At 42.5% G+C, this 14,061-nt stretch overlaps 1 protein-coding gene across 1 annotated transcript in view; it reads right to left on the bottom strand.

The window, feature by feature from the left end:
- DNER (delta/notch like EGF repeat containing) overlaps window positions 1-14,061 on the bottom strand; it is a 322,578-nt gene that overhangs the window by 159,069 nt on the left and 149,448 nt on the right. The gene's annotated exons all lie outside the window — the stretch shown is intronic.

Raw genomic sequence — 14,061 nt, 5'->3', positions numbered from 1 at the left:
CTGACAGCTCAGAGCCTGGAGCCTGCTTCGGATTCTGTGTCTCCCTCTCTCTCTGACCCCTCCCCCGCTCAAGCTCTTGCTCTCTAAAAAAAAAAAAAAAAAGATTAACATTAAAAAAAATTTTAAATAAAAATAAATGAACTTTATTGAGGTATAATTTACATACAATAACATACAATGAGGTTTTCCAAACATAAAAACTCTAGTAATTACCACCAAGGTCAAGATATAGAATATATTTTTCTTAGCTGACGTATAGCTGGCATAGAATATATTAGCTTCAGGAGTGCAACACAGCGATTCAACAATTGTCTACGTTACACTATGCTCACCATGAGTGTGGTCACCATCGGTCACCATATGCTATTATTACAACATTTTTGACTATTCCCAGTGCCACACTTTACATCTCTGTGACTCATTTATTTTATAACTGGAAGTTTGTACCTCTTAATCTCCTTCACTTACTTCGCTCATCCCCTCCGGCTTCCATATCCAAAGCTCATGGGGGGGTGGGGGTGGGGGGGTCCTTGCCTTGGTAAAAGGGCTGCCTGCCACCACAGGAGACCTGGCTTCCCAGTACAAAATGCAAGCTTTGGACTGAGGCTCTGTTAGTCGAAGCCAATCACACTTTGATATTCTGAAGGAAATGCTCCTTGAAATACAACTATCCCAGTTACAAAATGAGGACGTCACAGGGATGAGAAGTACTGTGGGAGTAGGGTCAGTAATACTGAAGGGCGCCTGGGTGACTCAGTCCACTGAGGGTCTGACTCTTGATTTCGGCACAGGTCGTGATCTTAGGGTTGGGCTCCGTGCTGAGCACGGAACTTGCTTGAGATTCTCTCGCTCGCTCGCTCTCTCCTCCCTCCCCTTCTCTCCTTCTGCCCCATTCCCTGGCTTGTGTGTACACTCTCTCTCTCACTCTCAAAAACAAAATGAAAAAAACCCTGAAATAATGCTGTATGGTGACGGATACTAACTATGCTTATGGTGAACACCGCATAATATACAGAACTGTCGAATCAGCATGCCATCCACTTGAAACTAAGATCACGCCGTCTGTCGACTATACTTAAATAATGAAAATCTTTTCAGGAGGGAAAAATACAACGATCACGTTGACAATGAATTCACGTTTTTGCTTATTGTTTTCATTCATGAATATTAGCTACGTACTATATCCTCCTCATGTATACTAGCATTGTTTCCAACTCTAAGGATTCTGTTTCTTTCCAAACTAATTGTCCAATTTCACATGCCCTTACATGCTCTCACTCACAGACTCCAAGCTATCTACCCTTTTATGGTCCTCCATCCGTCAAGTCCTTTAAATCATAGACGTGCAATATACACGTCTGTGTCTCTACATATGCAAATGTATGTATGGATGTGCGTCCATGGATGTGCAGACACACGCACGGGCATCTGTGGGTGCAGGTGCAACTGTGTGTCGACACGTAAGTACATACATGTACCTCTGTATTTACGTGTGATGGATGGACTGATGCAGGCATGTGCATCTCTGTGTCTCAACAAGGTATCCTATAAAATAAAATCAGAGGCACAAAACCCAAAACAAGCCTAAACCAAGTGTTCCAGAAGGCTGTAATGGTCTTGGGAGAAATGTGTCTGATCAAACTTTCTGAGACACTGGATCTGTGACTCCAGAGCCATACCTGGACATTCACTTGCAGGAGACTCTCACCCACCACCTCTGCTTGATTTTTTTTTTTTTTTTGAGGGGTTGTTTTCCAGTTTGAGCTGGGTTTCCACGCTTCCAAAATAACCCCCCTCTGATTACTTCCCAGGAATTCAAAATGTACTTAACTTATTCACTTGATCAACGTTTATTCAATGCCTGCATCCCCCAGGCCCTGTGGCAAGTGCTGGTGATACCACAGTGAGCAGGCCACACTCAGTCCCCTGCCCTCACCACGCTTGCGTTCTGCAACTCCGATGTCTGTCACTTTTGACACTGCTTCTTCCCTTGCTCCCAAGACATATAATCATGTCTAGAGAATGCAGCTTCACAATGTCCCTGGGAGGCGCTGACCTGCCGTCTGCTGCCACTCCCCCCCCCCACCCCCGATGTTGGCTCTTCCTGCTCACCGCCAAAATCTACTCCACGGCGCTCACCATACTGTACCAGCACCACTGCCCCCACCTACCCGTGCTCTCTCTCCTTCACCGGAGCCTCTCACTCCTACCTCCTATCCTCTTCTGAATCTTCCACGGCTCACTTCTTGATTGAGATCCACTGCTCCAGCCTAACTGATCCCCGCCCCCCAACATTGTGATCCATACCAGTCCTCCTACCCTGAATGTCTTTCCCCCCTTATACCCACTCCTCGGTTCAAGGCCAAGCTCAAAATGTACAAGTCCAAAGCCTGAACTTTCTGCTGGGTGGTTATTCTTTCCCTGTGAGTTCATGTAGCCCTTAAAATTCATCCAATATTTAATACATACCCTTTTATCTTCTCATTTATCTCTTCATGTGCTCCTTATCATCTCAAAAGCATTAGTATCTAACAAGAGCAGCAATTACTTATTATATGAGTATCTATACTCTTCCTCTCACTTTCACTTCTAAGGGGAAAGGGCTTGTGTGCTGGGTCAGTTCCCAGGAAAATTCTTGGTAGTGGAGAACCCCAAGAAGGGACAAGACGGAAGAAGTAAAAGCAAACAAACACACCCACGACACTATACTGATACGTGGAAGAGCGAGGCAGAAGTGCAAAGAGAAAACAGCAAGAAAAGCCTCGAAGGCTAGATGTTGGACTGAGATCTGGGGGAGCAGGCCATGAGAGTGGGGGAGAGAATTTCACAAGGCCAGTGCCAAACACATGGAGACGGTTAAGAGAGTAATGAGGAGAGAAGATCAGTAAGATTTCTGCTGCATGGGAAGAATGCATTCTTCCCACTGCTGTTCATGTGCTCTCAAAAAGACGAATAAAGATTCCAAGTGTTTTCATCCATTATTGGCTACTGGACTGGGTTTATTTGATGTGACTGGATGAACAAGACTGAACCATGGGACAGTAAGAGTTACCTGGGTTACGTGAGTATGTCCCATCTGCCTGGAGCCTAAAAAAAATCTCTCAAATACAGGAACTGGAACCTTCTGTTTCTTTGTATCCCCAGTACTGAGCACAGTGGCCTGCATGTGGTAATTAATCAACAAACATTCACTGATGGTAAACAGAGAGGTGGATGGATGAGGAGAGGATACAGATCCTGTTTCTTTGACACGGTAGTGTTCCAGAGGCTGCTATCACTACTGATGTACCCAAACAGTATTTCTCAGTGTATTTACTTAATGAGATTTCCCATTTGTCTACCAGGCAAATATAGCTTTTGTAGGTCAAACTCACAATTATGGCATTAAAACAGGACAACCATGAGCACATTGCTTGTTAGGGATGTAGGTGAATACCAAAAATAACTTGGCATTCAAAACCCAAATGTCAGAGAGAGCATTAGAGAAAAGAAAGCAAAAGAGTCTTGTTGAAGTGAAATCCTAATTATTTATATTCCTCACCCAAAAGCTAGGCAATTTTTTCCTGCTGACATGCCCTATTTTGGTCCATTTACTTGCTGCTCTGAGTTTTCGACCTGAGAGCTTTGTGGAAAACAATTATGACTACCAAAGTCAAGTGATCATCTCTAAAGCAGCCCTCGTGGGTTTTCAAAATATTTGCCTTTTCTGGAAAATGCTTTGCCCCATTCTCACAGAATAATTTTGACCTCATAAAAAGTCTACCATAGATGGAACTTAAATATCTACCTTCAGGATATGGAAATGGGAAAGCAAAAGAATCTAAGAGGAGGAGATAGAAATGGAATTGGGGTTGTAGCCTTCTGGAATATGAATGTTCTTTGTATAGCATTAAGCAGGAGAAATGTCACTAGAATCTGACTGTGTGGTAAGGAACATGACCACTGTTCGTTCATTCCCCATCTCCCCTCCCCCACCATTTTATGTCTACCTGGATGGGCAAATGCAATAATACACTGAAACCATTCTGTTTACTATGACTCTGACGTGTAGCCACTTTATATATGTTCTGCTTAAAGAGATGGGTACTGTCCTTTCTCTGGAAACTGCTACCACTTTTCTACCTTGCAGAGATCCCTGAACATTTCAGATGGCTAAGGAAGTTGCTAAGAGGTGTATGTAAATGTGAAGTCGAATCGAGTTAACAGCCACTAGCCACAAGTGGGTGGAATGGGGACACCATGCTCCTTCAAAGATAAACTAGCTGACCTCAGTGAATATTGGAAGAAACTTAAGGACAGTTTGATAATGCACATCAGAGTTGTTAAAATATATAAACCCTTTGATCCAGCAAATTCTGTACCTGGAAATTTAACCCAAATATATCATCAGAAAGGATCCAAAGACAAGGTTATACCAGTGCTTGAAATTCTACATAAAAAGGCAAAAGATATGAAGGAGCCAACTGTTTAACAGCAGCATATTGATTAAATAAATTACAGTACATTGATTTGATGGAACACTATACAGCCATGAAGAAGACCTATTCACACAAAAGAATGTCAGTGACACGTGAAGTGAAATGGGCAAATAATCAAACAGCATATGAATGTGTTCCTCTTACAAAAAATAGTGTGAATGCTATTTATGTTTAGATTATCTATTGTCATAGAGCCTTCAAGTTTTTCAAAAGAGAGTATATTATCTTTTGGTGAGAGAAAACCATAGTTCCAGGGTTTAGCCCTAAGAATCAATCTCTCTCTCCCTCCCTCTTTCTTCCACTCTTTCCCATACTCCCTCTCTCCCCCTTAGGAAGAAGAAAAAGAGGTACAATAGAGGGGCAGAAATTGGCTGTAAACAGTGATTAATTAAATTACTTTCTAACTTGAAATTTGCGCTGACAGAAGCTAAGAAAAACTTGGACAGTAAACTGGTAAAGGCCTGAGAAGGTGTGTCCCTAAGTTAAAAGGGGAAAAAAAAACCAGTTCGAATTCTATGGATAAGATTTGGGTTAAAACTATTATCAGTTAAGTAATAAGGTATTTATTTTCAGAGCTAACAAGAAAGTCTTTAAAACATAAAGATAATTTTTCTTACTAATTAATTTCTCCCAAGTAATCCACTAGTAAACTGTGCTACTTTTATTTTTTAAAATAAAAAGCTGAGGGAGAGGGAGAGACAATGTGGTCGAAGGGGGAGGGAGAAAGGGAGAATTTAGGGTTACGAAGACATTACCTTGAGTTTGCCTCTCGAAACCAGGTGAACAGTTCCACCTGATGCATCAGGCCCACATAATAGGAGAATCACCAGCAGACTCTTTGTTCCCTTAAATTCTGAAACTGGTGCTTGAAACCTACAGAAGCAGCTTTGTAATGGACAGTCGTGCTCGGAGGCACGGATCTGGATTCGTAGTACTCTATCACATGGCTGTCCTTCACTTCCTGATTAGTTCCTAGGATTCGCACAAATTACGGTGTGTGAAAGCACGACCTGAAGAGCTTGTCAAGGAATCTGGATGTTTAGCAGCCAGGTCTGTGGGTCGACCGGCAATCTGCTTTCCACAGAGCCTAATTCCAGACTGTCCTGGGGGGTAAGAGAAACATCTCATGCCACCATAGCCAGGACAACCAACACTCTTAGACTGTCAACTCTAGGGACCACACACGTTCATAATGGAATGTGGTTTTGTTTACAATGCTTAGTTTATCACCACGATCAATAGGTACCAATAAATAAATGATGTTGATCATGACAGTATTTAGGAAAATAAGAGCAAGGCATTGATGTGCAAGGATAACTAATAAAAAAAAAATCTAATATTCAATACCAATAATAAAAAGATCAAAAAAGAATAATCGTGATTGCTGATAATCCAGAAATGTGGTTTCAATCTAGGTAAAATTTAATTTAATAGAAATCTTCCAATCAGGCAAATGGGAGCTATGAGAATTTTATCCAAATTATGCTGTTCAGGGCAGCCTTACCCACCCTCTACTTTTGTTCCAACTATTGCTTTTTATTTGAACACTTTCCAGTTTCTTTTCTTTCTTTTACAGGGAGTTCAATAGACCATATTCAACTGTGGTTTTAAGGTGACCATGAAAAGGTGAGATATTTGCATTTTCTTTGTTAAATCTTAAGGTTTTAGCAAAAGAAGATGTTAACGATTCTAGAGCTGGTACCCTTTCCCAATTTTCTTTGACTACTTTACCCCCAGGCCCCCAGAGCACGACACCTTAAAGGACAAAATATAAAATGTAGTATTCCCAAAAGAATGATGGAAAGAAGAAAGAATGATGGAAATGAAGAAGTTTCTGTTTTCTTTCTTTCTTTCTTTCTTTCTTTCTTTCTTTCTTTCTTTCTTTCTTTCTTTCTTTCTCTCTTGTATTTGATCCTCTAAAATACTTTTAATGTAATAAAGGGGGGAAACTCTAAATGCCCTGGACACAGGGTTATAAAAATCTACAAAGAATTCTTAAGATTGACATTTGCAACGAGAAATTTTCTGCCCCTGGCATTTACTGAGCAGAGTAACTGTTACATGCGAACAAAATTTAATCACTCAGGTGGCCACCATATGGCCATCATGATACAAGGAGCCGTGATATGGTCCACTCTCTCTAGAAATTTACAGTCTAATCAAAAGATATAAAATCCACATACATAAAAAAGAGGATGGAGAGCATTCAGAGGCTACGTTGTGTGATGCTCGCTGATACTACGATTATCAGAGGAAAAAGTGAGACTTAGCTGGTAAAGCAAAACTTTTATGAGTCTAAAAGAAGCAGAAGGAGACAGAGCTGGGGGAAAAAAAATGATGCCAGAGATCAGAACAAACGGGAATGTGCAGGGTTGGGTGAGGTGAACATCAGCCAAGGGTAACCAGCCATTTAAACCACAGGGGAAACACAGCCCCACTCTGGGGTGGCATCAGTACGTAAGAGCTGAGCAGAACTTCTGGGAATTTCATGAAGACAGAGTCCCTACCACAGAGACGAGACCTACCATGCGAGAGTAGTCAGACAGGGTGATAGTCGTGAAGCGGGGGGGACTCGGGACAGTGGGATCTTATGCTTGCAAGAAATCAGATTTCACTCCAAAGGCTAGAGGAGGCTCAGTACCTGTGGGCTTAGACAGGAAAGTTCCAGCTCACCGTATAGCCAAGGGGCCCGAGATCTCAGAAACCCAGATTTGGATGGCAGGCTGTGTACTCGATCCACCTCCACTAGTAGGAGCTAATAAAATACTGCTTGTTTGAGAATGACCTGCAGAAGGTCTAAAGAAAGGAAGCCCAAAGGTTTCATGCAACTGAGCAAGGCCTCACACTGCCAGAACGCGGGGCTAATTTTCGAAACTAGTCCTATAGCAACCTGCACACGGGAATGAGGAGTTACAGCATTTCCAAAAATCAACCCTACTTTACTGGGTCAGAGCTAGGATGCAAATATCCTAATGGTCCTAAAACACTTCATAATCATGAAGGTATTATCAAGGTATAGGAAAAGAATATATTAAAATTTTAAGTGCCCCAACCTCTATCTTACTTCTTTATACCCGAACTTATTCCGTAAGACCTGAGGAGCTCACAGAAAATGTATGCCATTAAATAGTGAAATACAAATTAAAATGGACATCGGAGCCAGGAAAAATATAACTTAAAGAGTGTGTGGAGGAGAGATAAGCAGGCCATAAAATCTTCACCGTTGCAAGAATTACCAATTTGGTTCCGCGTCTCCCAGTGACCTTTTCCAACAAGTAAGAGGAAAACATATGCTAAGCACCTTTTACTCTGCATGGGAATCCTTCCTTCTGACAAGTCCTGGTCTATACCTGCCCTTTTTCCCTTCCCACCCCTTCCCTGCCACCCTGTGTCTTCCACAGGGAGCCACGGCCAGGGGGGTGGTCACAGGGGGGAGGTCACACAGAGCAGGAAACCAGCCAGTAACAAGATGGAGAAGCATGGCAGGTGGGGAGGGGGAGTCTCTGGCCTATTTACCTCCTGAGAGAGAAACAAAAGAATTCATCAAGAAACGGCTGAAATAAAATAAGACCTCTATCCAGAGACCTGATGTTGAAATCGCTAAGATAGGCACACGCAAAAAAAAAAAAAAAATTATAATAATATTGGCCGCTATGCACGGATGGCTTCGGGAAGCTGTCCAGCCAAACTATGAAGTTAAGAAATCTCCTGTCCCTACTTTTCCTTTGAACTCTTCCCCTGTGAATACTGCCCACCACCCTTTACTCCAACTGGTATGTCCTATGGTGTCCCCTGTCTTTTCAGAGCACATTCCCCCAAACTGTTCTCTTCACCAAACTCACAGGATAAAGCATCCCAACTCTAGCTAAATTGCTTTGGAAACATATTTTAAAGGTCAACGTTCACAGGAATAGTTTACCCAAAGGGAGGAAAGAGAGAGAGTTCAGGAATAAGAAAATAGAGCTTTCATGAAGGATTCCAAAGGACCACCTGGAAATCCATTGTCAAAGACTAGAGGGTCGGTCCCTCCTTTGCCTGTTGAAGATAAACAGAGAGCCCAAGAAATAAAATTCACACCTGGAGCTCTTCACTCTATAGAAATTTGCTCACACCCAGCATGAGAGGCAGTTGGAGGAATGGATGGGATCTGCCATCGCATGCTTGCTGAAATTAAATTCTATTTCCAGTTGTGATGGCCATTCATCAACTTCTAGCACTATCGTTAAGTTATCTGAATGACACAGACTCCTGTGCCATCAAAATGCCATACGCTTGCCCTTCGTACATCCAAGGAGAGCACTTTGCCTGCCCTACCTCCCCCGGCAGGTAGCTGCTCCTTCCTCTGAACCCTGTGCCACTTTGCACGCCCCTTCTCCACAGCACCCGTCTCGGCCTTTGTTGCCCCATTCACTCAGAGACCCCACCTGCAGCATGTTTGCATTTCCAGGCTGACACAGTGCTTGGGAAAAGAGAGGCATGCACGGTGTACTTTCTAAACTAACACAGGATTGAGTATTTCCCACAGCCCTGCTGCCCTAAATATACGTTGGTTAAGTTCCTTGATACGGAGACACAGGAAGCAGGTAAGTCTGTCAAAAGAAACATCGCTAAACGGACAGAGAATGTTGAAAAGCGTATGTATCCTCAAAGAATCACACACATAGCTTAAAGTGAGCACCTCTAAAATGTTTGCACTCAGATATCTTTGAGAATCCAATGAACTTTTAGCCCTGTCTTAGAGGGATGCACAAACACATAAAAATCTGCAGCGCATTTTCAGGAGATTCATGGGTTTCTCAAAAAGTAACCTTTGACTCCCATGGCTGCCACAGAACCATGGTCCAACTGAGCCCAGATTAAGAACTTCTGCCTAAGAATAAAGTATCAGTTGCTTGTATATTTAAAATTCTGTCATTAACAAAAAAAGTCAGGGTGCCTGGGTGGCTCAGTCGGTTAAGCATCCAACTCTTGATTTTGGCTCAGGTCATGATCTTCCAGTCATGAGATCAAGCCCTGCGTTGGGCTCTGTGCTGGGGATGCAGCCTGCTTGGCATTCTCTCTTCTCCCTCTCTCTGTCCCACCCCCACTTTTGCATGCTCTCTCTTTCAAAAAAATAAAAATTTAAAGCATTTAAAAAACATTTTTTAAGTCGGTATAAACTGCCATCCTACAAAAGATTGTATCTCCAAGGAAACGTCATGATGCCAATAAGGATCAATCATCAGTTAAGACCATAAAGATGTGAACCCTGAGGCTGTGAAGGGCTGTTGCACCAGTGGAGTCTGACCAAAGGAAAAGTCTCAACTTTCACTGTACCTGCTAAAGTACCGTGTTACTCCCCCTTATTTGTCAAGAGAAGAAACTAAAGAGAACACATTGCTCTAGAAATCATTTTGCAGGACAAGAATCTTTTTAAGCTGAAAATTTAGAATCAAGGAAACCTAAAGTGCGTTATAGCTCCCTCCCAGGGGGCACAGGCAGAATGGGAAAATTTCTCATCTAGTTAGAACATCAGCTACAAAGACCTGGAAGTCATTATCTCTAGGGTTCTGTGGCTACTTTCGCAGCTGTAATCCTGACGAAGCGAACCCAACCCCTACAAGGACATTGCTACGGGCTACGGCCTGCACTACTCATTTTTTATGAAGGTGAAGCGGATCTCAAGTCCTAAGGGTGGCTTTTTAGTAGGTCACGAACAAAATACCACTGGTGTGGATTAAACAAAAAAATGCACTCATTTTTATGAAATAAATTAGATGTCAGAAATGTACTACACATTGTTAAGAATGATATAAATATGGTAAAAGGTTATAGAGAAAAACAGCGGGTTATAGGCAGGAGAAGAGAATGAGGGAAGACAGAGAGGCAAATACGAGTAGTGAGACCACTGTCAAGATGATCCCATGATCTCACAGTTTGTGAGTTCGAACCCTGCGTCAGGCTCTGCACTGACAGCTTGGAGCCTGGAGCCTACTTCAGATTCTGTGTCTCCCTCTCTCTCTGCCCCTCTTCTTCTCATTCTTTCTCTCTCCTCTCTCTCTCTCTCTCTCAAATAAATAAACATTAAAAAAGAAGAAGAAAGAATGAGAAGGGAATGAGATGGATCAAAATGAAAATAATTTCAAAGAAGGGAAAAGAAAGAAAAATGCCAGATTGAGGTTAACAACAGATCTGGATTATAAAAGAGAAAAGTGTGAAGGAAAAAGTAGGGGTTTCTCTGAACAGGCAGGTAAACAGAAATACAGGTAAAGCAGACATGCCTCACCACCTGGGTTTTCTGATCAAAATAAGAACTAACTGTGAGAATATTCCAGGGTTGCCTGTGTGTTTACAAGAATTCATAAGTAGAGTTTCAGAGGGTTTCAGAATCCAGGTAGAGTAGAATTTTGGGTTGGCCATTTTCCTCCTACACCACTCCAAATAAGGAGAGTTTAAATGAGTTCTCAAAGAAGAACAGATCTGGGGGGTCTGAGGCATGGACAAGATGAGGCAGGGGGAGGTCCAGGTGGGGATGGGACAGGCAATGGATGGACAGAGACCACGGAGAAGTACTGGGAGATAAGCCTAAGGGCAGGTGACCAGAGAAAGAAAACTCTAGAAAAGGAGTCCAATGGGGCTTCTACCCTGCGGAAATGGCAACAACCTCTAACCGCTTTCTCACACGAAGCCCACACACCAGACAGCTGGCTGGGCCCTCATCCCTGAGAGTGTCTACCCCAGCAATGTGTCCAAGCAACCCCAAGTGAAAAAACAAAAAACAGTACCTAACACAAGACCGACAACTGCTTATCATGGAAATACAACTGGAACCATGAATCCCTTACTATCTGGGGCCATGAACCAGGGAGCGGATGAATCACTCAGTAAGCTCCTGAGCACCAGGGCCGCTCGCCATGGAGCAGACAATGCGACACAAAAGTCAAGTTAGTGACTGACCTCAAAACAGTGCCTAAAGCAAATAACATAGTTGAAAGAAGCACATTTAGGAAAAGCAAAGAGATGATTAAGGAGCGGGCAGAAGCACTGAAACTGGGTGACAACATGGAGGGAAAGGTGATGCACTGAGGCACAGAAGGAAGAGCTACATGTTTTGTGAAATGTTTTATCATCTTTTTCTTTCCATCAAAGGGTATAAATATTCATAAGGCAATGTCAATGAAAGGAATCTGTTTTAAAAATTCAATGGCGGGGGTGGGGGGTGCCTGAGTGGCTCAGTCTGGCTTCAGCTCAAGGTCATGATCTCATGGTACGTGAGTTTGAGCCCCAAACCAGGCTCTGTGCAGACAGCTCAGAGCCTGAAGCCTGCTTCTGATTCTGTGTCTCCCTCTCTCTCTGCCCCTCCCCTGCTTGTGCACTCTCTCTCTCTCAAAAATAAACATCAAAAAAAATTTCTTTTAATTCAATGGAGTGTCACTGAGATAGGTCAAATATAAGTACATCATCATCTGGACCATGTAGAACATTAACAGGGTCTTGGCAATAAACTTTTAAAAAGGATATTTGTGTAAAGCCAGTGACGATGACCAAGTTTGTCTCCCAAAAACACATAGGGACCCTATTACTCTGTTGCACAGAGCAACAGGGGCACCTGGGTGGCCCAGCTGGTTAAACATCTGACTCCTGGTTTCGGCTCAGGTCATGATCTCATGATTCGTGAGATCAAGCCCCAGGTCAGGCTCTGTGCTGACAGCATGGAGCCTGCTTGGGATTCTCACTCTCCCTCTCTCTCTCTCTCTCTCTCTGCCCCTCCCCTGCTCATGTTCTCTCTCTCTCTCTCTGTCTCTCTCTCTCTTCAAAAATAAATACATTAATTAACAAGAAATATTAAAAGACGTTTGGTCATCAATTCTGTAAGTGGACCCAATTAAGAATGAAGGGCAGAGAGGGGACAGTCAATTCCTGCAAGTGCCTCTCTTTCTAGAAAGGAGTGGTAGTGACTAGAACACAGCACCACAACTCTGGAGGTTTACTGGCCCTTTGGTGCAGAAGTTTTCTCCCACCCGCACTGGCATCCCATTTGTTTATCTGTCAATGGAGGCTCTGTACTCTTTAGAATGGTCTTTTGGTTCTTAGCTAAAATGCATTCGTGTCTAGAGAGCCCAGTATTGTAAAAATAAATCATTTTAAGAAGCTGCCTTAGGGGCGCCTGGGTGGCTCAGTCGGTTGAGCGTCCGACTTCGGCTCAGGTCACGATCTCGCGGTTTGTGAGTTCGAGCCCCGCGTCGGGCTCTGGGTTGATGGCTCAGAGCCTGGAGCCTGCTTCCGATTCTGTGTCTCCCTCTCTCTCTGCCCCTCCCCCATTCATGCTCTGTCTCTCTCTGTCTCAAAAATAAATAAATGTTAAAAAAAAAAATTAAAAAAAAAAAGAAGCTGCCTTAAAAAAATTAAAAAGAACATTAAACACACATCAATGCAGTAAACATAAGACTTCCACGATGATTACAAAAGGTAAATCTTGCTCCTTTAAGATAAAAAGACCTCGTAAAGGAAGGAGCTGGCAATGTGTGGCAGCCTGTGGTCCATTGGGAGGAAGGTAGCCATTCTTCCTCAGAAAAAGCTTGGGACAAGACTGGCCCCATCCTGAAAGAGAGTAACACTAGAAGATTGTGAGCGCCAATACAAAGCCGCCCAAAGCACTTAGAATGTGTTCGAGTTATGAAATTTAAAAAGACATCAGACCCCAAATTTTCCAAATGGAAAATAGCAGCTTAGAGAAATAAAACATGTTCCTCAAAATCACCATCACCTCATCTCAAAATCGTCTGTCACCTCAAGTATAATTTTTGAGAAAAAAATTCCTTAGTTATTAATATACCACATTAAATCTTCAAAAATTACTCCTGTAAGGAGGAATACACTGCCATGCAATTGTTTGTTAGAAAAATGAGCACAAATTCTGTTAGAGTTCATATAATTCCTTGTATCTTAAGGGTATAAAATTATACTAATGCTAGAAAATCCTTCTTCATTAATCTCCATCCTTAACCCCAACATCGGTCTCAAGTTATAGTTATGCTACAACTAAACGTAGTATCAATATCAAAGGTAAGCTAACATTTCGAATGGATAGTTTCTGGTAACACTAACGACATTTTACAGAGTGATGACAGCACATATGTTTTTGTGAAATGTTAGCTCCACATCAGAGGACAGCTTCATCCACTAAAAAGAAAAACTTACAAAATCAATACGAAATAAAATTGAAACTATTTACCAAAATATACAAACTATATCCTTTTAGATGAACTGTTACAACAGACGGGGAAGTATGTTCTGGGGAGTGAAATTCAGATTTGACTTGGACAATATTACATCATGCTGTAATCCAACAGCTATCTGAACAGACAAACATCAGTCTGAAATGAAATACCCTCTCTTTTTCCAGTATGTCCGTTCCCCACACCAAGCTCTCCACCCAGTAACATCCCCCAACCACTCCACAGCTGGATTTCCAAAGACTGGGAAACGGCCTTCTTATCAGAGGAGGGTCGATCAAATGAAAAAGTGACAAAAATTATATGGAGCCGAGCATTTCATTTCACCAGTTTGTCTTCATTATGAAACTTGGATCCAATATACACCT

This window comes from Herpailurus yagouaroundi, unplaced genomic scaffold (assembly GCF_014898765.1).
Source record: "Herpailurus yagouaroundi ecotype Mexico unplaced genomic scaffold, PumYag 202, whole genome shotgun sequence".
In the NCBI taxonomy this organism is placed as follows: Eukaryota; Metazoa; Chordata; class Mammalia; order Carnivora; family Felidae; genus Herpailurus; species Herpailurus yagouaroundi.
Note: the sequence above shows the minus strand (reverse complement) of the source record. Positions and strands in the feature narration are given on the sequence as shown.